Consider the following 22,494-nt stretch of genomic DNA (forward strand, 5'->3'; position numbering starts at 1 on the left):
GTAAGCGCTTTGTTTTTCCTTCAGTCAGTTGCAGGGTTCTTTAGGTGGGTCAGAGTCTATGGACTGATGCGTTTTCCAGTAGAAACCGGTACGCATATCTTTTTGAGTTGGTAACTGGTAGGATCTGTCACTGTAAAGCAATGTAGTAGTAGGTGCCTGTATTGCACGCAGCTCTTCCTCAGGTGAGTAGTTGTTATGGCAGTTTTACGGATGGTATGGTGATGTTACTTTGTGTGTTTGCTTTGTGGTTCTGGGTCCCTTCTGATTTTTGCCGAATTACGGGGCTTTCTGTGAGTCTTTGCCTGTATGTCAAATATTATCAAAGTTACAACCTTGCTGTTAAAGTGATGGAGCAGGGTTTAGTTGAAATGTATCATGGAAGCTCCCTGTGTGAGCATGTGTCTGAAAATGGCAGCAGTGGGCACGTAAGGGGTAGTCTGTTTCAAGTTTAGGGACAGTTTGTTATATTTCTGGAGCTTTTGCCTGTGTGTTTTCTGTCTGTCGAGTCTTTAGACCATAAAGCCTTCTAGGCTTTATGTCCTTGAATTTACGTATTAGAAGTACGTTTATGAGGGGTTGCCAGGTACGTTGTTTTTGGGAAACCGTGGGGTATGGTTCCTTGAGTGCATAAGTGCAGTAGTGCCAAGAGAGTGAGCAGGGCCACCTTCTTCATCTCTGCAGAATAAGTCTGTTCGGGCACACTTCTCAGGTAAATGTAGTGAGCAGATGAGGTAAAGGAGCTGGGAACAGAGAGGTATTGCACCGTAGCATGTTGCATCAGTAGTAGTCAGCGTTGCGGAGGAGGTGGGTGTCAGGGCTGGCGTGCTAGTGAATGCTGGTTCTCTGTTTTTGCAAGTGATGATGAACCTGTTTGACGTAATTCCATTTGAAAAAGTTCCAGTTACTGGCCTGGTCGTGTCGTCCTTTCAATGTTAAAAGCTGCAGCAAAAGCATGGGGATTGTTGCTTCTAGAAACACCACAGGTCACCTGTCTGCTCTCTGCATGTTTTTCAAGTAAAGCAGATCTTAAAAAAAACAAAAACAAAAAAAAAAAAAACAAAACAAACAAACAAAGAAAGAAAATAATAAAAAACTGCTGCTGCTGCTCCTGCTTTCTTTCTACTTCCTTGTGCTTTGCCCCTCCCCTTTTCCAGGTGATTGGGTTTGGGTGCTGGGCGGGGCTGAATGCTATATGAGCCCCAGGCATGCTATCAGAGAGCTCCTTCTGCCTGGGCTGCTCCTTGGGGTAAGTGCTTTGTTTTTCCTTTAGTCAGTTGCAGGGTTCTCTAGGCAGGCTGGAGTTTATAGATTTCTAGAATTTTTAAGTGCTTGGAATTCACTTAGGAGAGGGATGTTTAATAGAGGTTTCTGGCTCACTGTTTTTTGGGATGGTGGGATACTCTTCTGTTTTTGAGCTGTATTTTAATCTCTAAATGTATAAACCAGCAGTAGGTAAACATTAGGAGGAACCGGTCAAAGGTAACAGCGCTTTCTGGAACCGTCAAGTTCTTGTTCGGCAACGTAGTGACTGGTTTGATCTACTTCACAGATGGAGAGGCAAGTGGACTGCTCTCTTTGAAATAATAAAATTGAAAACATAAAGTTTGTCAAAGATGGCAGTGCATGTTTGCAGTCTGTTTATTGCTTTTGCCAGTGGTAGATAACATTTATAAGGAATCGGTGAAAGGAAAGAGCGCCTTCTGGAACTGTGAAGCTCTGTGTTGGCAACTCGGTGACTGGCTGGACCTACTGTCCATCTCCAGAGGGAAGCGGACTGCTATTTTGAAATTAAAAAATACTAATAAAAATAAAAAAAATATGGTGCTGCTCTATGACGCCCGGAGGACTGCCACTCTGCATGGCAGTTAAAAAGAATGTGGTTTGGAGATGGAGAGCCACAGAGATGAAGCAGCTGGGAAGAGAGACACAAGTATTGCAGTAGGTAGGCTGTGGTTATGAGGTGCCTCAGGATGTGCTTTTTTTCTTGTTTCCGCCCTTCCCTCGTGCAGCCTTGGAGAGATGAAGTCCCCATGGTGTGGAGTGGTGCAAAAAGGTAAGAGGGTTGTCGGCCCGGTCAGTTTCCTTCACCAATGCTAAGGCAAGTCTTTGAAGAGAAACAGCCTGGTTGCTTGTGCTGCCCCCTGTTGAACTAAGCCAGACCAAAAACAGGGCTGCTGTTCCTCCTGCTCTCTTTGCCTCTTCTCATCTTGCAGAGGAATGGTCCAGCAATTCGGGTTAATAGGGGACAAGAGAACAAAGGGGTTTCAGAATAACTGCTAACTGTTATGACTATTGCATGGGGCACTATGCAAGTCTCTGACATCCAGCCAAGATGGACAAAGGAGAAGGACAAGGGAAAAGCCTGGGAGGAAGACTATGAGCCTTCAGTACGAGAGACCCGCAGAGGGACCACCAGAGACTGATAACACATGCGCCAGTGGGCGGGTTGGGATTCCAGGAACTAGTTATAATAACCCTGCCTTTTCTAGAAGTAGTAATGAATATGTATTAGCCCAGGAGCATAAAAACCAGCCGCCTGCTGTGACTTGTGTGCGTCTCGGTGGAGCAGAGACTCCCGGCGCACCCAGTGCTGTTTGCTTACCTCTATTCATTTAATAAATTGTAAACTTTGATTGTAATCCTATTTGGGACTTAGTCATTTATTACAACAGACAACCTTGTAAAATGCAGACAACCAGAATCCTTACAACAATTAAGTGGAAATCACGGTGTAAGAAACATTACCACCTCAAAGAGTAAAAGCCTCAAAAGAAATGTGACTTGTAACAGGCCAGCAGCTGTGTGTTTTCGGTGAAGCACCAGGTAGAGTATAAACCTGGATTGCACAGTTAATGGGGAAACGGGAGGGTCCTGGTCCTTGGGAGGGAAAAAAAAAAGTATATAAACTGTGTATGGAATCGGTAGGTGCCCTCCTGCTTGCGGGACACCCGCCATTGTAATCTCAAATACAAATGCTACTGTACTGAGATCCTCTCCTGAGCCTATGTTATTTCCCAAAGATTGATTCGCGGTTTTAAGGCTTCAGGGATAGGGCCCTAGGGTTGGGTTTCAGGGTAAGCGTTCTCAGGGTTTATGTTTAGGATTTTAAGGTTTTTAGTTTTAGGGTTGGAGTTTTAACGGTTAGGATTTTAGGGATTTGAGGGTTAGGGTTTTAAGGGTTTCAGGGTTAGCGTGTCAGGGTTTTGGAGTTTTTTGGGTTGTAGTGTTGATAGTTTTTTTAGGGTTAGGTTCTTAGGGTTTTATTTTTGGTCAGTTATTTACGGTTAGGGTTTTAAGATCTTCTTATTATTTTTTTTTTTCAGGTTAGGTTCTCCTGGGTTAGGGTTTTGAGCATCTTAATATTTTGGGTTGGGTTTGGGATTTGAGCGTCTTAATTTTGTGGGCTTGGGCGCTGTGAGCGTCTTAAGTGTTTGGGTTAGGGCTTTTAGGCATAGGTCTTCAGGGGTTTAGTTTGGGTCAGGTCTGTAGGGGTTTCGAGGATTTTTAGGGTTAGGGCTTGCGGCTTTTTTGTGTAAGGGCGGTAAGGGCTAGGGTTCCAGGGAGTGCTGTTAAATGGAGTTCTCGACAACTCGGCCTCTGATTGGCCGTGCCGGCTGTGCAGGGAATGCTGGTAGGTGTAGTTTTCCGTCACAAGGCTTCCGGTAGGCCGCGTTGATTGCCCAGAGCATGCCGGGAAATGTAGTTCTGGGACTCCGGACTTCCGGGAGGCCATGTTGAGCGCCCAGAGCATACCGGGAAATGCAGTTCTCGGGGACTAGGGCTGGGGCTAGGGTTAGAGTTTAGGGTGAGGGTTGGGGTTAGGGTTAGGGGTTAGGGTTAGGGCTAGTGAATGCTGGTTCTCTGTGTTTGCAGATGACGGTGAGCGTGTTTAAACTAATTCCAGTTGAAGAAGTTTCAGTTACTTGCTTGGTGACGTTATCCGTTCAACATTAAAAGCTGCAGCAAAAGCAAAAGGGGAGTTTTGCTTCTAGAAACACCACAGGTCTCTTGTCTGCTCTCGGAATGTTTTTGAGATAAACCAGATCTTAAAAAAAAAGGAAAAAAAAAAACCACAGCTGCTTCTTTTGCTCTCTTCCTACTTCCTTGTGCTTTGCCCCTCCCCTTTCCCAGGTGATTGGGTTTGGGTGCTGGGCGGGGCTGAATGCTATATGAGCCCCAGGCATGCTAGCAGAGAGCTCCTTCTGCTTGGGCTGCTCTTTGGGGTAAGTGCTTTGGTTTTCCTTCAGTCAGTTGCAGGGTTCTCTAGGCAGACTGGAGCCTATGGATTTCTGGATTTTAAGTGCTTGGAATTCACTCAGTAGCGGGATGTTTAGTAGGGGCTGCTGGCTCACTGTTTTTTTGGGATGGTGGGATACTCTTCTGTTTTTGAGCTATATTTTAATCTCTAGATGTATAAACCCACTTGTGTAACTCTCCAGAGGACTAAAACCAGCTTGATTGAATGCTACATATGGCTTGGCAGCGTAGATGCAGCATTACCAAGAGACTGAGCAGAGTTGTATCAGAGTCACCTCTTTCATCTGCAAAGGGTAAGTTTGATTACCCCTGCCGAGGCTTGTGTGTGTGCATGTCTTTTTGGCATTTGTGGAGCTCGGTTGTTTTTCTTTGTGTGTGTGCATGTTCTTTTTTTTTTTTTTTTGAGGGTCAAACAGTGTGTTTGCTGAGTGTGGTTAGAATGAGGAGGTGGGGAGCTGCTCAGGACTGGAAGGTTTGGTTTCTAGGAGTATGCGGCATCCTTCCTGTGCGACGTGACTAATTGTTGGGCTGGAACGTTCCAGCTTTCGTGTGTCTTAAGCAATGTAGCTTGTGTAGTGTGTGTTGTGTGGCCTGGGCAGAGTTTGCTGTGGTGCAGTGGGCGAAGAATCTGAGTTAGAGCTGGTGAGCAGCTGAAGTACCAGAGCTGGGAAGAGAGAGGTCTTGGAGCAGGTACGCTGTGGCTGTGAGGTGCCTCAGAGTGTGCTTTTCTGTCTTTTGTTTTGTTTTGTTTTGTTGTTTTTTTGCAGGTGCTTTGTGCGGTCGTGGACAGGAAAGGGAAATCCTCGTGTCGCGGAGCAGTGAGGGAGGGTGAGTGTTGTCAGCCTGGTCATCCCTTACCTGAAGCGAAGGGAAGACACTCAGGTGTTTCCCTCAGAGGGTCCGAGGTGAGTCTGTCTGGGATAGAGGAGCAGCGTGGCAGGTGGGCGCTTGCAAGCACAGTGGTTCTTTTGTCCTTTTGTGTTCCCCGGTGGTGTGGATGATGCTGGCCGCTCCTTTCAAGCTTGGACCTAATTTGCAGGTCCAGAGGCAAGTGGAGTGCTGTTTTGAAAGGATAAAAGTAAAGCTGGGGTCGCTTATGTTGTTGAGGGATGGGTGCTACTGCTGGCAGCTGAATGTTTATCTTCTGCCTGTGTTTTTCTTTTGTTCAGGCTGAAATGCAGTGTGCAGTGCAGGATGTGTCAACCAGCTGCCTCTGCAGTGACTCTGGTGCGTGATGAGCAGAGGTAGCTGTTAATTTTGGGGGTGTGGTTGTCACTGAAGTTATTTTCCTACATCCAATAGCGTAAAATTCCAGTTTGCCTTTTAGAGGCGCTATAAGTGGGTAAAGAGAAGAGATGGAAGCATGTGCCACGTGGGGCAGGCAAGCGGCTGAGGTACAGGAGGGGATGAGAGTATGTGATTTTTTCCTGGGGGTGGAATGGAATTGATTGTTTTGGTGTATAGTCTGTTTTGCTCCTAGATCTTTCATTCATTGTAAATAAAAGTTTGAGCCAGTTCCAGTTAGGAATGTTCTAGTTACGACCCAGCAAGTATTGTCCTTTTAATGTTAAAAAAAAGTGCGGCAAAAGCATGGGTGCAGATCTGTTTCAGGTCTTGTGCATCATATTCGGTTGGAGATCACGTCTGTTTCCATCCTCACTCTTGCAGAAGTCATCTGGGCCGCATCAGGAGCTCTTGCTTGGGAATTGATTTCCTAAGTGTCTTCTTAGGGGGTTTTCAGTCCCCATCCTTCTGGTCTCTTGTCTTGAAGGCAGGCTTTTTAGGCCTCCGTCATCCCAGTTCTGGCAGTTGCTTCCAGTTGCATGTTGTGACATTTGAGTCTCTCCTGGGGTCTGGTGCAGAGCACCTGTTCTGACGTGCTGTTGCTGTAGGGCTTTCTTTTTGGGGGTCACTTTTTCTTGTGCCTTGTGTTGTGTGTTTTGTTTGTAGTGTTTGTGGCGTGCCTGTGTGTGTGTACGTGTTTGGTCTGGAGCTGTCCTGCCTGGCAGTTAGTGATGACAGGTAACGTGGCAGTGCATGGGTGTACTAATACATTGTCTGGACTGTTTTGGTAAAGATATCCAGTCTGCCTCTGGGCACGTACTGAAGGGCAGCTGGCACAGTCATCTCTGTGGTGTTTGGCAGACTGGAGGGGGGAGAGTTGAGCTGCTTGCGAGCAACTGCTCGCATAGCACTTGAACGGTGTGCTTGAGGAGGTCTGTCGAATCTTGAAAGCTTACAGATATGGGGTTTTGAATTTTTTATTTTTATTTCTTTCCTGTCCCCAGTAGAGCGTAAACCTTTGGAGGAACCTGTCACAGGAAAGAGCTCCTTCTGGAACTGTTCAGCACTCGGGAGGCAACTGGGTGACTGGCTTGATCTACTTCTGAGGTGCTGAGGCAAGGAGGCTGCTGTTTTGAAACGATAGTATTGTAAATGGGGTCCCTTTTGTGTTGTTGAGGGATGGGTGCTAATGCTGGCAGCTGAATGATTGATTCTCTTGTGCCTGTTTTCATTTGTTAAAGCTGAAACACAGTGTACGACACGGGACTTGACGACCAGAGCTGCTTTTGGCAAGGTGAGTGATGAACAGATATAGAAGGTAATTTAGGGGTGCAGTTGTCACTGCAGTTACTGAACTACACAAAGTACAGTAAAAATCCTGTTTATATTTCAGGGGTGTTGTAGCTGGCCTAAGAGAGCAGATGGAAGCATCTGCCTCGAGGGGAGGGGAGGGCAGGGCACGGAGGTAAGGCAGCAGATGAGAGTAACTGTCCCAGCTGTGCTGTGGCTTTGGATGCTGCTTCAGCCTATGCTTTTCTTTTTGTTTCACATTTGTCTCACACAGGCTGAGTGGGGCCAAGCTGCACTCTGAAGAGCAGCACGAGAAGGGCGGGCTGGTTGTGAGCTGGATCGGAGCAGAACTGCCAAGTAGCACGAGGTGAGTGCGAAGGGTATCCATCTTGCTTTACAGGTGCCATGGCAGGCTCTCTAGAGAAGTGGTTGAGGATTGGAGAAGAGGTTGCAGATGATCAAGGAGCGACACGTGCAGGGATGGCTTGAAAAGGGTATGGCTGCTTTCTCTTCTGTTTATCAGGTGTCCCAGGCAATGTGGGCTGTGGTGTTAGTCTTTAGAATCGGAACAAAGCAGGTGCTGAAATGCTGCGTCTGTTTGTTTTTTTGTGTTGGGGTTGCACCTTGGTGAGTGTAGGGATGGGTTTTAAGTGGGTGCAGCGGAGGGCCTGGCCCCAGTGTCCTGTAGTGTGTTTTGACCCATCAGCATAGCCTTTTGGTTCTCAGGTAGTGTCGCGTTAAAGGGGTGTAGCTGATTAACCGTTACGGGCCCGGTTGGATTCAGAGTACTGAACCAGTCGGACATTCACCAAAACTGGGGGTCCGTTCGGACATTCACCAAAAACGTAATAACCGCCTGGGGGTCCGCTCAGACATTCACCAAAAACGTATTAACCACCTGGGGGTCCGTTCAGACATTCACCAACAATGCATTAACCGTCTGGGGGTCTGGTTAGATTCAGAACACTGAACTATCACGGATAACCACCCTCACCCTAGTTGCATTAATGAGAGCTATCACAATGCAATCAAGTATGGTTTATTACAGCAACAGGTAATCAGGTTCTTTTGGATTGCCGGTGATAGTGACTATCTGCAAAAGCAAGCTAGTATGCATGAAATACACAGGTGTTATAGGTGTTACAGGTGTTACAGGTGCGCAGCCTAGAAATAAACGCGTTAAAAGGATCAAAGACTCTATGGAGATTTATAAGCAAATATTCAGATCTCACCCAAAGGCGTCCCAATGGGGGGGCAAGAGAGGCTCAGCCCGTCGACTGATCCCAGGAGTCAGGAGGTCCTAAGGATGTTGTATGTCCTCGGGATGGTATCTCCCCTGACGATGGTATCTTCCCTAACATCCCCTCTCTCTTGGGCCAATTTATATTATTTTCTATCTTTTAGGTGGAGCTTGAGTGGCTCTAGTCAAGCATATCTTAGTTATGATTGGTGTAAAGTTTTCCCGTCTCCGTTTAAAGTAATAGGCTCCGAGAAATTCAGAGCGCATGCTCAGTGAGGGGTGGTCGCACCTTGGAGGCGGGTAGCTTTTGGGATGGAGGTGTGTTTTGGTATTATAATGATATTATAATGAGCAAAAAGTACACTAGGGTACAGCATTTATCAAAACATGACAGGTCTTTGGCTTAGGGTGGCAAAAAGTGCAGCTTTGTGCACAAGAACAATCGAGGCCCCACCTGATTACAGAGCCTAGCCGTGGTGTCTCCACTCCACTCTACGCTCCGTGGTGTTCCTTAGAGCTAGCACACCAAGTTTCCCCAGCGCGATAGCATCTAAGGTTGGGAGCCTAGGGAATGCTCAGATAATGCAGTTATGCCCTACCCTGAAAGCCTCTTCAATGCTGTACCTTTTCCTTAAAAGTATGAATGTTAGTTTTATTTTCCTAGTTACTTCAGGCATTTACACCACAGGTAGCTTACTGAAGTAAGTGATTTTGCCTGCAAGTGGAATGGATTTTTTTTTTTTTTTTTTTGGTGTGCAATCAGTTCTGTGTTGCCTTCAGGGGGCAGTGGCGACCTGGTTCAGGAACGGCACGGCGACCAACCCCAGGCCGCTCGGTCCATCGGCTCACAGACACCAATGTGGTGGATGGCAAATGGCATTTATTGTCGAGTCACATGGGCTTATATACCCGAGGCCCATAGCGTCACTTCCGCTTGCTTACATCACAGACCACACACTGCTGTCCGTCAAGGGAGGGGCTCCACCTTTCCGTACATTGCGACATCTTCCGGCCACCAGACCCTAACTACCCACAGTTCTGCTCCTAGATTTTTCTTTTTATGTAAATAAAAGATCGAGCTAATTCCAGATGGAAAAAAAAATCAGTTACTTTCTTGGTCAGTTTGTCCTTTTAATATTCAAAGCTGCAGCAAAAGCATGGGGATTTTTGTTTCTAGAAACACCCTAGCTCTCCTGTCTGCACTCTGCATGCTGTTGAGCTAAGCCATATAAATGAATAAAGAAACCACAGCTACTGCTCCTTTCTGATTTTTTTTTTTTTTTTTTTTTTTTGTGCTTTCCCCCTTGCACTTTCCCAGGTGATTGGCTTCAGGTTCCAGGTGGGACCTAGTGGTAACTGAGTTGCAGGTATTCCATGACAGAGCTCATTCTGCCTGGGCTGCTTTTTGGGGTAAGCGCTTTGTTTTTCCTTCAGTCAGTTGCAGGGTTCTTTAGGTGGGTCAGAGTCTATGGACTGATGCGTTTTCCAGTAGAAACCGGTACGCATATCTTTTTGAGTTGGTAACTGGTAGGATCTGTCACTGTAAAGCAATCTAGTAGTAGGTGCCTGTATTGCACGCAGCTCTTCCTCAGGTGAGTAGTTGTTATGGCAGTTTTACGGATGGTATGGTGATGTTACTTTGTGTGTTTGCTTTGTGGTTCTGGGTCCCTTCTGATTTTTGCCGAATTACGGGGCTTTCTGTGAGTCTTTGCCTGTATGTCAAATATTATCAAAGTTACAACCTTGCTGTTAAAGTGATGGAGCAGGGTTTAGTTGAAATGTATCATGGAAGCTCCCTGTGTGAGCATGTGTCTGAAAATGGCAGCAGTGGGCACGTAAGGGGTAGTCTGTTTCAAGTTTAGGGACAGTTTGTTATATTTCTGGAGCTTTTGCCTGTGTGTTTTCTGTCTGTCGAGTCTTTAGACCATAAAGCCTTCTAGGCTTTATGTCCTTGAATTTACGTATTAGAAGTACGTTTATGAGGGGTTGCCAGGTACGTTGTTTTTGGGAAACCGTGGGGTATGGTTCCTTGAGTGCATAAGTGCAGTAGTGCCAAGAGAGTGAGCAGGGCCACCTTCTTCATCTCTGCAGAATAAGTCTGTTCGGGCACACTTCTCAGGTAAATGTAGTGAGCAGATGAGGTAAAGGAGCTGGGAACAGAGAGGTATTGCACCGTAGCATGTTGCATCAGTAGTAGTCAGCGTTGCGGAGGAGGTGGGTGTCAGGGCTGGCGTGCTAGTGAATGCTGGTTCTCTGTTTTTGCAAGTGATGATGAACCTGTTTGACGTAATTCCATTTGAAAAAGTTCCAGTTACTGGCCTGGTCGTGTCGTCCTTTCAATGTTAAAAGCTGCAGCAAAAGCATGGGGATTGTTGCTTCTAGAAACACCACAGGTCACCTGTCTGCTCTCTGCATGTTTTTCAAGTAAAGCAGATCTTAAAAAAAACAAAAACAAAAAAAAAAAAAAAAACAAACAAACAAAGAAAGAAAATAATAAAAAACTGCTGCTGCTGCTCCTGCTTTCTTTCTACTTCCTTGTGCTTTGCCCCTCCCCTTTTCCAGGTGATTGGGTTTGGGTGCTGGGCGGGGCTGAATGCTATATGAGCCCCAGGCATGCTATCAGAGAGCTCCTTCTGCCTGGGCTGCTCCTTGGGGTAAGTGCTTTGTTTTTCCTTTAGTCAGTTGCAGGGTTCTCTAGGCAGGCTGGAGTTTATAGATTTCTAGAATTTTTAAGTGCTTGGAATTCACTTAGGAGAGGGATGTTTAATAGAGGTTTCTGGCTCACTGTTTTTTGGGATGGTGGGATACTCTTCTGTTTTTGAGCTGTATTTTAATCTCTAAATGTATAAACCAGCAGTAGGTAAACATTAGGAGGAACCGGTCAAAGGTAACAGCGCTTTCTGGAACCGTCAAGTTCTTGTTCGGCAACGTAGTGACTGGTTTGATCTACTTCACAGATGGAGAGGCAAGTGGACTGCTCTCTTTGAAATAATAAAATTGAAAACATAAAGTTTGTCAAAGATGGCAGTGCATGTTTGCAGTCTGTTTATTGCTTTTGCCAGTGGTAGATAACATTTATAAGGAATCGGTGAAAGGAAAGAGCGCCTTCTGGAACTGTGAAGCTCTGTGTTGGCAACTCGGTGACTGGCTGGACCTACTGTCCATCTCCAGAGGGAAGCGGACTGCTATTTTGAAATTAAAAAATACTAATAAAAATAAAAAAAATATGGTGCTGCTCTATGACGCCCGGAGGACTGCCACTCTGCATGGCAGTTAAAAAGAATGTGGTTTGGAGATGGAGAGCCACAGAGATGAAGCAGCTGGGAAGAGAGACACAAGTATTGCAGTAGGTAGGCTGTGGTTATGAGGTGCCTCAGGATGTGCTTTTTTTCTTGTTTCCGCCCTTCCCTCGTGCAGCCTTGGAGAGATGAAGTCCCCATGGTGTGGAGTGGTGCAAAAAGGTAAGAGGGTTGTCGGCCCGGTCAGTTTCCTTCACCAATGCTAAGGCAAGTCTTTGAAGAGAAACAGCCTGGTTGCTTGTGCTGCCCCCTGTTGAACTAAGCCAGACCAAAAACAGGGCTGCTGTTCCTCCTGCTCTCTTTGCCTCTTCTCATCTTGCAGAGGAATGGTCCAGCAATTCGGGTTAATAGGGGACAAGAGAACAAAGGGGTTTCAGAATAACTGCTAACTGTTATGACTATTGCATGGGGCACTATGCAAGTCTCTGACATCCAGCCAAGATGGACAAAGGAGAAGGACAAGGGAAAAGCCTGGGAGGAAGACTATGAGCCTTCAGTACGAGAGACCCGCAGAGGGACCACCAGAGACTGATAACACATGCGCCAGTGGGCGGGTTGGGATTCCAGGAACTAGTTATAATAACCCTGCCTTTTCTAGAAGTAGTAATGAATATGTATTAGCCCAGGAGCATAAAAACCAGCCGCCTGCTGTGACTTGTGTGCGTCTCGGTGGAGCAGAGACTCCCGGCGCACCCAGTGCTGTTTGCTTACCTCTATTCATTTAATAAATTGTAAACTTTGATTGTAATCCTATTTGGGACTTAGTCATTTATTACAACAGACAACCTTGTAAAATGCAGACAACCAGAATCCTTACAACAATTAAGTGGAAATCACGGTGTAAGAAACATTACCACCTCAAAGAGTAAAAGCCTCAAAAGAAATGTGACTTGTAACAGGCCAGCAGCTGTGTGTTTTCGGTGAAGCACCAGGTAGAGTATAAACCTGGATTGCACAGTTAATGGGGAAACGGGAGGGTCCTGGTCCTTGGGAGGGAAAAAAAAAAGTATATAAACTGTGTATGGAATCGGTAGGTGCCCTCCTGCTTGCGGGACACCCGCCATTGTAATCTCAAATACAAATGCTACTGTACTGAGATCCTCTCCTGAGCCTATGTTATTTCCCAAAGATTGATTCGCGGTTTTAAGGCTTCAGGGATAGGGCCCTAGGGTTGGGTTTCAGGGTAAGCGTTCTCAGGGTTTATGTTTAGGATTTTAAGGTTTTTAGTTTTAGGGTTGGAGTTTTAACGGTTAGGATTTTAGGGATTTGAGGGTTAGGGTTTTAAGGGTTTCAGGGTTAGCGTGTCAGGGTTTTGGAGTTTTTTGGGTTGTAGTGTTGATAGTTTTTTTAGGGTTAGGTTCTTAGGGTTTTATTTTTGGTCAGTTATTTACGGTTAGGGTTTTAAGATCTTCTTATTATTTTTTTTTTTCAGGTTAGGTTCTCCTGGGTTAGGGTTTTGAGCATCTTAATATTTTGGGTTGGGTTTGGGATTTGAGCGTCTTAATTTTGTGGGCTTGGGCGCTGTGAGCGTCTTAAGTGTTTGGGTTAGGGCTTTTAGGCATAGGTCTTCAGGGGTTTAGTTTGGGTCAGGTCTGTAGGGGTTTCGAGGATTTTTAGGGTTAGGGCTTGCGGCTTTTTTGTGTAAGGGCGGTAAGGGCTAGGGTTCCAGGGAGTGCTGTTAAATGCAGTTCTCGACAACTCGGCCTCTGATTGGCCGTGCCGGCTGTGCAGGGAATGCTGGTAGGTGTAGTTTTCCGTCACAAGGCTTCCGGTAGGCCGCGTTGATTGCCCAGAGCATGCCGGGAAATGTAGTTCTGGGACTCCGAACTTCCGGGAGGCCATGTTGAGCGCCCAGAGCATACCGGGAAATGCAGTTCTCGGGGACTAGGGCTGGAGCTAGGGTTAGAGTTTAGGGTGAGGGTTGGGGTTAGGGTTAGGGGTTAGGGCTAGTGAATGCTGGTTCTCTGTGTTTGCAGATGACGGTGAGCGTGTTTAAACTAATTCCAGTTGAAGAAGTTTCAGTTACTTGCTTGGTGACGTTATCAGTTCAACGTTAAAAGCTGCAGCAAAAGCAAAAGGGGATTTTTGCTTCTAGAAACACCCCAGTTCTCCTGTCTGCACTCTGCATGCTGTTGAGCTAAGCCTTATAAATAAGTAAATAAACCAGAGCTGCTGCTGCTCCTCTTTTTGCTTTTTTGTGCTTTCCCCGCATGCGACCTCTGCCGCCCCCTGCTGGTGGAAAACGTGTACTGCAGGCGGCCGGGGGCGCGCATGCGCGGTGACGCCCGCGGGCGCCCTCTGCCGCCCCCTGCTGGTGGAAAACAAGTACTGCAGGCGGCCGGGGGCCGCGCATGCGCGTTGCTTATTACGTCTTTTTTTTTTTTTTGATGTGTAATTTCCTACGCTCCTAGATTTTTCTTCATATGTAAATGAAAGGTTCGTGCTAATTCCCGTTGAAAATATTTCATTTACTTTCTTGGTTGTATTGTCCTTTCTATGTTCAAAGCTGAGTCAAAAATACGGTAAATTTTGCTTCTAGAAACACCGCAGTTCTTTTGTCTGCACTCCGCATGCTGTAAACTAGGGATAGGTGACAAATTAATAAAAAAATAAATAAAAGAACACAGCTGCTGCTCCTGCTCTCTTTCTTGTTTTTTGCCCCCTCCTCTTTCCCAGGTGATTGGGTTTGGGTGCTGGGCGGGGCCAAATGTTATACGAGCCCTAGGCATTCTATCAGAGAGCTCCTCCTGCGTGGGCTGCTCTTTGGGGTCGGTGCTTTGTTTATTCTTCTGTTAGCTACATGCAGGGTTCTTTTCGTGGGTCAGAGTCTTGTACGATATTTTAGAGGAAACCAATCTAGTAGTACGTGCATTCATTGCAAGAAGCTCTTTGGAGGTGATTAATTGTTATAGCACTTTTATGGATAGGATGTCAATGTTACTTTGTGTGTTTGCTTTGTTGTTCTATGTCCCTCATGATTTTTGCAGGGTTATAGGGCAGATGCCACCAGGTCTACCCCTTTTGTTGTTTTTGTTTTGTTTGATTTATTTTTCTTATTTTCTTTTTCGGAAGGGGGTTTGGGATTTGAGCGTCCTATTTTTTTGGGTTTGGGATTTGAGCATCTTAATTTTGTGGGTGTGGGATTTGAGCGTCTTAAGTGTTTGGGTTAGGGCTTTTAGGCATAGGTCTTCAGGGGTTTAGTGTGGTGGATAGTTTCGGTTAGGTCTGTAGGGGTTTCGAGGATTTCTAGGGTTAGGGCTTGCGGCTTCTTTGTGTAAGGGCGGTAAGGGCTAGGGTTCCAGGGAGTGCTGTTAAATGGAGTTCTCGACAACTCGGCCTCTGATTGGCCGTGCCGGCTGTGCAGGGAATGCTGGTAGGTGTAGTTTTCCGTCACAAGGCTTCCGGTAGGCCGCGTTGATTGCCCAGAGCATGCCGGGAAATGTAGTTCTGGGACTCCGGACGTCCGGGAGGCCATGTTGAGCGCCCAGAGCATACCGGGAAATGTAGTTCTGGGACTCCGAACTTCCGGGAGGCCATGTTGAGCGCCCAGAGCATACCGGGAAATGTAGTTCTGGGACTCCGGACTTCCGGGAGGCCATGTTGGGTGCCCAGAGCATACCGGGAAATGCAGTTCTCGGGGACGAGGGCTGGGGCTAGGGTTAGAGTTTAGGGTGAGGGTTGGGGTTAGGGGTTAGGGTTAGGGCTAGTGAATGCTGGTTCTCTGTGTTTGCAGATGACGGTGAGCGTGTTTAAACTAATTCCAGTTGAAGAAGTTTCAGTTACTTGCTTGGTGACGTTATCCGTTCAACATTAAAAGCTGCAGCAAAAGCAAAAGGGGAGTTTTGCTTCTAGAAACACCACAGGTCTCTTGTCTGCTCTCGGAATGTTTTTGAGATAAACCAGATCTTAAAAAAAAAGGAAAAAAAAAAACCACAGCTGCTTCTTTTGCTCTCTTCCTACTTCCTTGTGCTTTGCCCCTCCCCTTTCCCGGGTGATTGGGTTTGGGTGCTGGGCGGGGCTGAATGCTATATGAGCCCCAGGCATGCTAGCAGAGAGCTCCTTCTGCTTGGGCTGCTCTTTGGGGTAAGTGCTTTGGTTTTCCTTCAGTCAGTTGCAGGGTTCTCTAGGCAGACTGGAGCCTATGGATTTCTGGATTTTAAGTGCTTGGAATTCACTCAGTAGCGGGATGTTTAGTAGGGGCTGCTGGCTCACTGTTTTTTTGGGATGGTGGGATACTCTTCTGTTTTTGAGCTATATTTTAATCTCTAGATGTATAAACCCACTTGTGTAACTCTCCAGAGGACTAAAACCAGCTTGATTGAATGCTACATATGGCTTGGCAGCGTAGATGCAGCATTACCAAGAGACTGAGCAGAGTTGTATCAGAGTCACCTCTTTCATCTGCAAAGGGTAAGTTTGATTACCCCTGCCGAGGCTTGTGTGTGTGCATGTCTTTTTGGCATTTGTGGAGCTCGGTTGTTTTTCTTTGTGTGTGTGCATGTTCTTTTTTTTTTTTTTTTGAGGGTCAAACAGTGTGTTTGCTGAGTGTGGTTAGAATGAGGAGGTGGGGAGCTGCTCAGGACTGGAAGGTTTGGTTTCTAGGAGTATGCGGCATCCTTCCTGTGCGACGTGACTAATTGTTGGGCTGGAACGTTCCAGCTTTCGTGTGTCTTAAGCAATGTAGCTTGTGTAGTGTGTGTTGTGTGGCCTGGGCAGAGTTTGCTGTGGTGCAGTGGGCGAAGAATCTGAGTTAGAGCTGGTGAGCAGCTGAAGTACCAGAGCTGGGAAGAGAGAGGTCTTGGAGCAGGTACGCTGTGGCTGTGAGGTGCCTCAGAGTGTGCTTTTCTGTCTTTTGTTTTGTTTTGTTTTGTTGTTTTTTTGCAGGTGCTTTGTGCGGTCGTGGACAGGAAAGGGAAATCCTCGTGTCGCGGAGCAGTGAGGGAGGGTGAGTGTTGTCAGCCTGGTCATCCCTTACCTGAAGCGAAGGGAAGACACTCAGGTGTTTCCCTCAGAGGGTCCGAGGTGAGTCTGTCTGGGATAGAGGAGCAGCGTGGCAGGTGGGCGCTTGCAAGCACAGTGGTTCTTTTGTCCTTTTGTGTTCCCCGGTGGTGTGGATGATGCTGGCCGCTCCTTTCAAGCTTGGACCTAATTTGCAGGTCCAGAGGCAAGTGGAGTGCTGTTTTGAAAGGATAAAAGTAAAGCTGGGGTCGCTTATGTTGTTGAGGGATGGGTGCTACTGCTGGCAGCTGAATGTTTATCTTCTGCCTGTGTTTTTCTTTTGTTCAGGCTGAAATGCAGTGTGCAGTGCAGGATGTGTCAACCAGCTGCCTCTGCAGTGACTCTGGTGCGTGATGAGCAGAGGTAGCTGTTAATTTTGGGGGTGTGGTTGTCACTGAAGTTATTTTCCTACATCCAATAGCGTAAAATTCCAGTTTGCCTTTTAGAGGCGCTATAAGTGGGTAAAGAGAAGAGATGGAAGCATGTGCCACGTGGGGCAGGCAAGCGGCTGAGGTACAGGAGGGGATGAGAGTATGTGATTTTTTCCTGGGGGTGGAATGGAATTGATTGTTTTGGTGTATAGTCTGTTTTGCTCCTAGATCTTTCATTCATTGTAAATAAAAGTTTGAGCCAGTTCCAGTTAGGAATGTTCTAGTTACGACCCAGCAAGTATTGTCCTTTTAATGTTAAAAAAAAGTGCGGCAAAAGCATGGGTGCAGATCTGTTTCAGGTCTTGTGCATCATATTCGGTTGGAGATCACGTCTGTTTCCATCCTCACTCTTGCAGAAGTCATCTGGGCCGCATCAGGAGCTCTTGCTTGGGAATTGATTTCCTAAGTGTCTTCTTAGGGGGTTTTCAGTCCCCATCCTTCTGGTCTCTTGTCTTGAAGGCAGGCTTTTTAGGCCTCCGTCATCCCAGTTCTGGCAGTTGCTTCCAGTTGCATGTTGTGACATTTGAGTCTCTCCTGGGGTCTGGTGCAGAGCACCTGTTCTGACGTGCTGTTGCTGTAGGGCTTTCTTTTTGGGGGTCACTTTTTCTTGTGCCTTGTGTTGTGTGTTTTGTTTGTAGTGTTTGTGGCGTGCCTGTGTGTGTGTACGTGTTTGGTCTGGAGCTGTCCTGCCTGGCAGTTAGTGATGACAGGTAACGTGGCAGTGCATGGGTGTACTAATACATTGTCTGGACTGTTTTGGTAAAGATATCCAGTCTGCCTCTGGGCACGTACTGAAGGGCAGCTGGCACAGTCATCTCTGTGGTGTTTGGCAGACTGGAGGGGGGAGAGTTGAGCTGCTTGCGAGCAACTGCTCGCATAGCACTTGAACGGTGTGCTTGAGGAGGTCTGTCGAATCTTGAAAGCTTACAGATATGGGGTTTTGAATTTTTTATTTTTATTTCTTTCCTGTCCCCAGTAGAGCGTAAACCTTTGGAGGAACCTGTCACAGGAAAGAGCTCCTTCTGGAACTGTTCAGCACTCGGGAGGCAACTGGGTGACTGGCTTGATCTACTTCTGAGGTGCTGAGGCAAGGAGGCTGCTGTTTTGAAACGATAGTATTGTAAATGGGGTCCCTTTTGTGTTGTTGAGGGATGGGTGCTAATGCTGGCAGCTGAATGATTGATTCTCTTGTGCCTGTTTTCATTTGTTAAAGCTGAAACACAGTGTACGACACGGGACTTGACGACCAGAGCTGCTTTTGGCAAGGTGAGTGATGAACAGATATAGAAGGTAATTTAGGGGTGCAGTTGTCACTGCAGTTACTGAACTACACAAAGTACAGTAAAAATCCTGTTTATATTTCAGGGGTGTTGTAGCTGGCCTAAGAGAGCAGATGGAAGCATCTGCCTCGAGGGGAGGGGAGGGCAGGGCACGGAGGTAAGGCAGCAGATGAGAGTAACTGTCCCAGCTGTGCTGTGGCTTTGGATGCTGCTTCAGCCTATGCTTTTCTTTTTGTTTCACATTTGTCTCACACAGGCTGAGTGGGGCCAAGCTGCACTCTGAAGAGCAGCACGAGAAGGGCGGGCTGGTTGTGAGCTGGATCGGAGCAGAACTGCCAAGTAGCACGAGGTGAGTGCGAAGGGTATCCATCTTGCTTTACAGGTGCCATGGCAGGCTCTCTAGAGAAGTGGTTGAGGATTGGAGAAGAGGTTGCAGATGATCAAGGAGCGACACGTGCAGGGATGGCTTGAAAAGGGTATGGCTGCTTTCTCTTCTGTTTATCAGGTGTCCCAGGCAATGTGGGCTGTGGTGTTAGTCTTTAGAATCGGAACAAAGCAGGTGCTGAAATGCTGCGTCTGTTTGTTTTTTTGTGTTGGGGTTGCACCTTGGTGAGTGTAGGGATGGGTTTTAAGTGGGTGCAGCGGAGGGCCTGGCCCCAGTGTCCTGTAGTGTGTTTTGACCCATCAGCATAGCCTTTTGGTTCTCAGGTAGTGTCGCGTTAAAGGGGTGTAGCTGATTAACCGTTACGGGCCCGGTTGGATTCAGAGTACTGAACCAGTCGGACATTCACCAAAACTGGGGGTCCGTTCGGACATTCACCAAAAACGTAATAACCGCCTGGGGGTCCGCTCAGACATTCACCAAAAACGTATTAACCACCTGGGGGTCCGTTCAGACATTCACCAACAATGCATTAACCGTCTGGGGGTCTGGTTAGATTCAGAACACTGAACTATCACGGATAACCACCCTCACCCTAGTTGCATTAATGAGAGCTATCACAATGCAATCAAGTATGGTTTATTACAGCAACAGGTAATCAGGTTCTTTTGGATTGCCGGTGATAGTGACTATCTGCAAAAGCAAGCTAGTATGCATGAAATACACAGGTGTTATAGGTGTTACAGGTGTTACAGGTGCGCAGCCTAGAAATAAACGCGTTAAAAGGATCAAAGACTCTATGGAGATTTATAAGCAAATATTCAGATCTCACCCAAAGGCGTCCCAATGGGGGGGCAAGAGAGGCTCAGCCCGTCGACTGATCCCAGGAGTCAGGAGGTCCTAAGGATGTTGTATGTCCTCGGGATGGTATCTCCCCTGACGATGGTATCTTCCCTAACATCCCCTCTCTCTTGGGCCAATTTATATTATTTTCTATCTTTTAGGTGGAGCTTGAGTGGCTCTAGTCAAGCATATCTTAGTTATGATTGGTGTAAAGTTTTCCCGTCTCCGTTTAAAGTAATAGGCTCCGAGAAATTCAGAGCGCATGCTCAGTGAGGGGTGGTCGCACCTTGGAGGCGGGTAGCTTTTGGGATGGAGGTGTGTTTTGGTATTATAATGATATTATAATGAGCAAAAAGTACACTAGGGTACAGCATTTGTCAAAACATGACAGGTCTTTGGCTTAGGGTGGCAAAAAGTGCAGCTTTGTGCACAAGAACAATCGAGGCCCCACCTGATTACAGAGCCTAGCCGTGGTGTCTCCACTCCACTCTACGCTCCGTGGTGTTCCTTAGAGCTAGCACACCAAGTTTCCCCAGCGCGATAGCATCTAAGGTTGGGAGCCTAGGGAATGCTCAGATAATGCAGTTATGCCCTACCCTGAAAGCCTCTTCAATGCTGTACCTTTTCCTTAAAAGTATGAATGTTAGTTTTATTTTCCTAGTTACTTCAGGCATTTACACCACAGGTAGCTTACTGAAGTAAGTGATTTTGCCTGCAAGTGGAATGGATTTTTTTTTTTTTTTTTTTGGTGTGCAATCAGTTCTGTGTTGCCTTCAGGGGGCAGTGGCGACCTGGTTCAGGAACGGCACGGCGACCAACCCCAGGCCGCTCGGTCCATCGGCTCACAGACACCAATGTGGTGGATGGCAAATGGCATTTATTGTCGAGTCACATGGGCTTATATACCCGAGGCCCATAGCGTCACTTCCGCTTGCTTACATCACAGACCACACACTGCTGTCCGTCAAGGGAGGGGCTCCACCTTTCCGTACATTGCGACATCTTCCGGCCACCAGACCCTAACTACCCACAGTTCTGCTCCTAGATTTTTCTTTTTATGTAAATAAAAGATCGAGCTAATTCCAGATGGAAAAAAAAATCAGTTACTTTCTTGGTCAGTTTGTCCTTTTAATATTCAAAGCTGCAGCAAAAGCATGGGGATTTTCTAGAAACACCCTAGCTCTCCTGTCTGCACTCTGCATGCTGTTGAGCTAAGCCATATAAATGAATAAAGAAACCACAGCTACTGCTCCTTTCTGATTTTTTTTTTTTTTTTTTTTTTTTGTGCTTTCCCCCTTGCACTTTCCCAGGTGATTGGCTTCAGGTTCCAGGTGGGACCTAGTGGTAACTGAGTTGCAGGTATTCCATGACAGAGCTCATTCTGCCTGGGCTGCTTTTTGGGGTAAGCGCTTTGTTTTTCCTTCAGTCAGTTGCAGGGTTCTTTAGGTGGGTCAGAGTCTATGGACTGATGCGTTTTCCAGTAGAAACCGGTACGCATATCTTTTTGAGTTGGTAACTGGTAGGATCTGTCACTGTAAAGCAATCTAGTAGTAGGTGCCTGTATTGCACGCAGCTCTTCCTCAGGTGAGTAGTTGTTATGGCAGTTTTACGGATGGTATGGTGATGTTACTTTGTGTGTTTGCTTTGTGGTTCTGGGTCCCTTCTGATTTTTGCCGAATTACGGGGCTTTCTGTGAGTCTTTGCCTGTATGTCAAATATTATCAAAGTTACAACCTTGCTGTTAAAGTGATGGAGCAGGGTTTAGTTGAAATGTATCATGGAAGCTCCCTGTGTGAGCATGTGTCTGAAAATGGCAGCAGTGGGCACGTAAGGGGTAGTCTGTTTCAAGTTTAGGGACAGTTTGTTATATTTCTGGAGCTTTTGCCTGTGTGTTTTCTGTCTGTCGAGTCTTTAGACCATAAAGCCTTCTAGGCTTTATGTCCTTGAATTTACGTATTAGAAGTACGTTTATGAGGGGTTGCCAGGTACGTTGTTTTTGGGAAACCGTGGGGTATGGTTCCTTGAGTGCATAAGTGCAGTAGTGCCAAGAGAGTGAGCAGGGCCACCTTCTTCATCTCTGCAGAATAAGTCTGTTCGGGCACACTTCTCAGGTAAATGTAGTGAGCAGATGAGGTAAAGGAGCTGGGAACAGAGAGGTATTGCACCGTAGCATGTTGCATCAGTAGTAGTCAGCGTTGCGGAGGAGGTGGGTGTCAGGGCTGGCGTGCTAGTGAATGCTGGTTCTCTGTTTTTGCAAGTGATGATGAACCTGTTTGACGTAATTCCATTTGAAAAAGTTCCAGTTACTGGCCTGGTCGTGTCGTCCTTTCAATGTTAAAAGCTGCAGCAAAAGCATGGGGATTGTTGCTTCTAGAAACACCACAGGTCACCTGTCTGCTCTCTGCATGTTTTTCAAGTAAAGCAGATCTTAAAAAAAACAAAAACAAAAAAAAAAAAACAAAACAAACAAACAAAGAAAGAAAATAATAAAAAACTGCTGCTGCTGCTCCTGCTTTCTTTCTACTTCCTTGTGCTTTGCCCCTCCCCTTTTCCAGGTGATTGGGTTTGGGTGCTGGGCGGGGCTGAATGCTATATGAGCCCCAGGCATGCTATCAGAGAGCTCCTTCTGCCTGGGCTGCTCCTTGGGGTAAGTGCTTTGTTTTTCCTTTAGTCAGTTGCAGGGTTCTCTAGGCAGGCTGGAGTTTATAGATTTCTAGAATTTTTAAGTGCTTGGAATTCACTTAGGAGAGGGATGTTTAATAGAGGTTTCTGGCTCACTGTTTTTTGGGATGGTGGGATACTCTTCTGTTTTTGAGCTGTATTTTAATCTCTAAATGTATAAACCAGCAGTAGGTAAACATTAGGAGGAACCGGTCAAAGGTAACAGCGCTTTCTGGAACCGTCAAGTTCTTGTTCGGCAACGTAGTGACTGGTTTGATCTACTTCACAGATGGAGAGGCAAGTGGACTGCTCTCTTTGAAATAATAAAATTGAAAACATAAAGTTTGTCAAAGATGGCAGTGCATGTTTGCAGTCTGTTTATTGCTTTTGCCAGTGGTAGATAACATTTATAAGGAATCGGTGAAAGGAAAGAGCGCCTTCTGGAACTGTGAAGCTCTGTGTTGGCAACTCGGTGACTGGCTGGACCTACTGTCCATCTCCAGAGGGAAGCGGACTGCTATTTTGAAAT

The 22,494-nt window shown here is 46.6% G+C and overlaps 2 long non-coding RNA genes across 4 annotated transcripts; both read left to right on the forward strand.

Moving 5' to 3' along the window:
• Positions 1-4,088: 4,088 nt before the first annotated feature.
• On the forward strand, positions 4,089-10,509 carry LOC140003054 (uncharacterized). Of its 2 annotated transcripts, none has more exons than XR_011810997.1 (7): positions 4,089-4,223; positions 4,440-4,550; positions 5,025-5,085; positions 6,546-6,689; positions 6,783-6,835; positions 7,232-7,325; positions 9,390-10,509. It is a non-coding gene; the product is annotated as an uncharacterized lncRNA (long non-coding RNA). The 2 variants fall into 2 exon arrangements; XR_011810998.1 differs by having other exon boundaries at positions 4,183-4,223; positions 4,410-4,550.
• Positions 10,510-15,425: 4,916 nt separating this feature from the next.
• LOC140003048 (uncharacterized) lies at positions 15,426-21,734 on the forward strand. 2 transcript variants are annotated; one of them, XR_011810986.1, is made up of 7 exons: positions 15,426-15,453; positions 15,670-15,780; positions 16,255-16,315; positions 17,776-17,919; positions 18,013-18,065; positions 18,462-18,555; positions 20,615-21,734. It is a non-coding gene; the product is annotated as an uncharacterized lncRNA (long non-coding RNA). The 2 variants fall into 2 exon arrangements; XR_011810985.1 differs by having other exon boundaries at positions 15,427-15,453; positions 15,640-15,780.
• The last annotated feature ends 760 nt before the right edge of the window (positions 21,735-22,494 follow it).

This window comes from Anas platyrhynchos, chromosome 8 (genome assembly GCF_047663525.1).
Source record: "Anas platyrhynchos isolate ZD024472 breed Pekin duck chromosome 8, IASCAAS_PekinDuck_T2T, whole genome shotgun sequence".
NCBI lineage: Eukaryota > Metazoa > Chordata > Aves > Anseriformes > Anatidae > Anas > Anas platyrhynchos.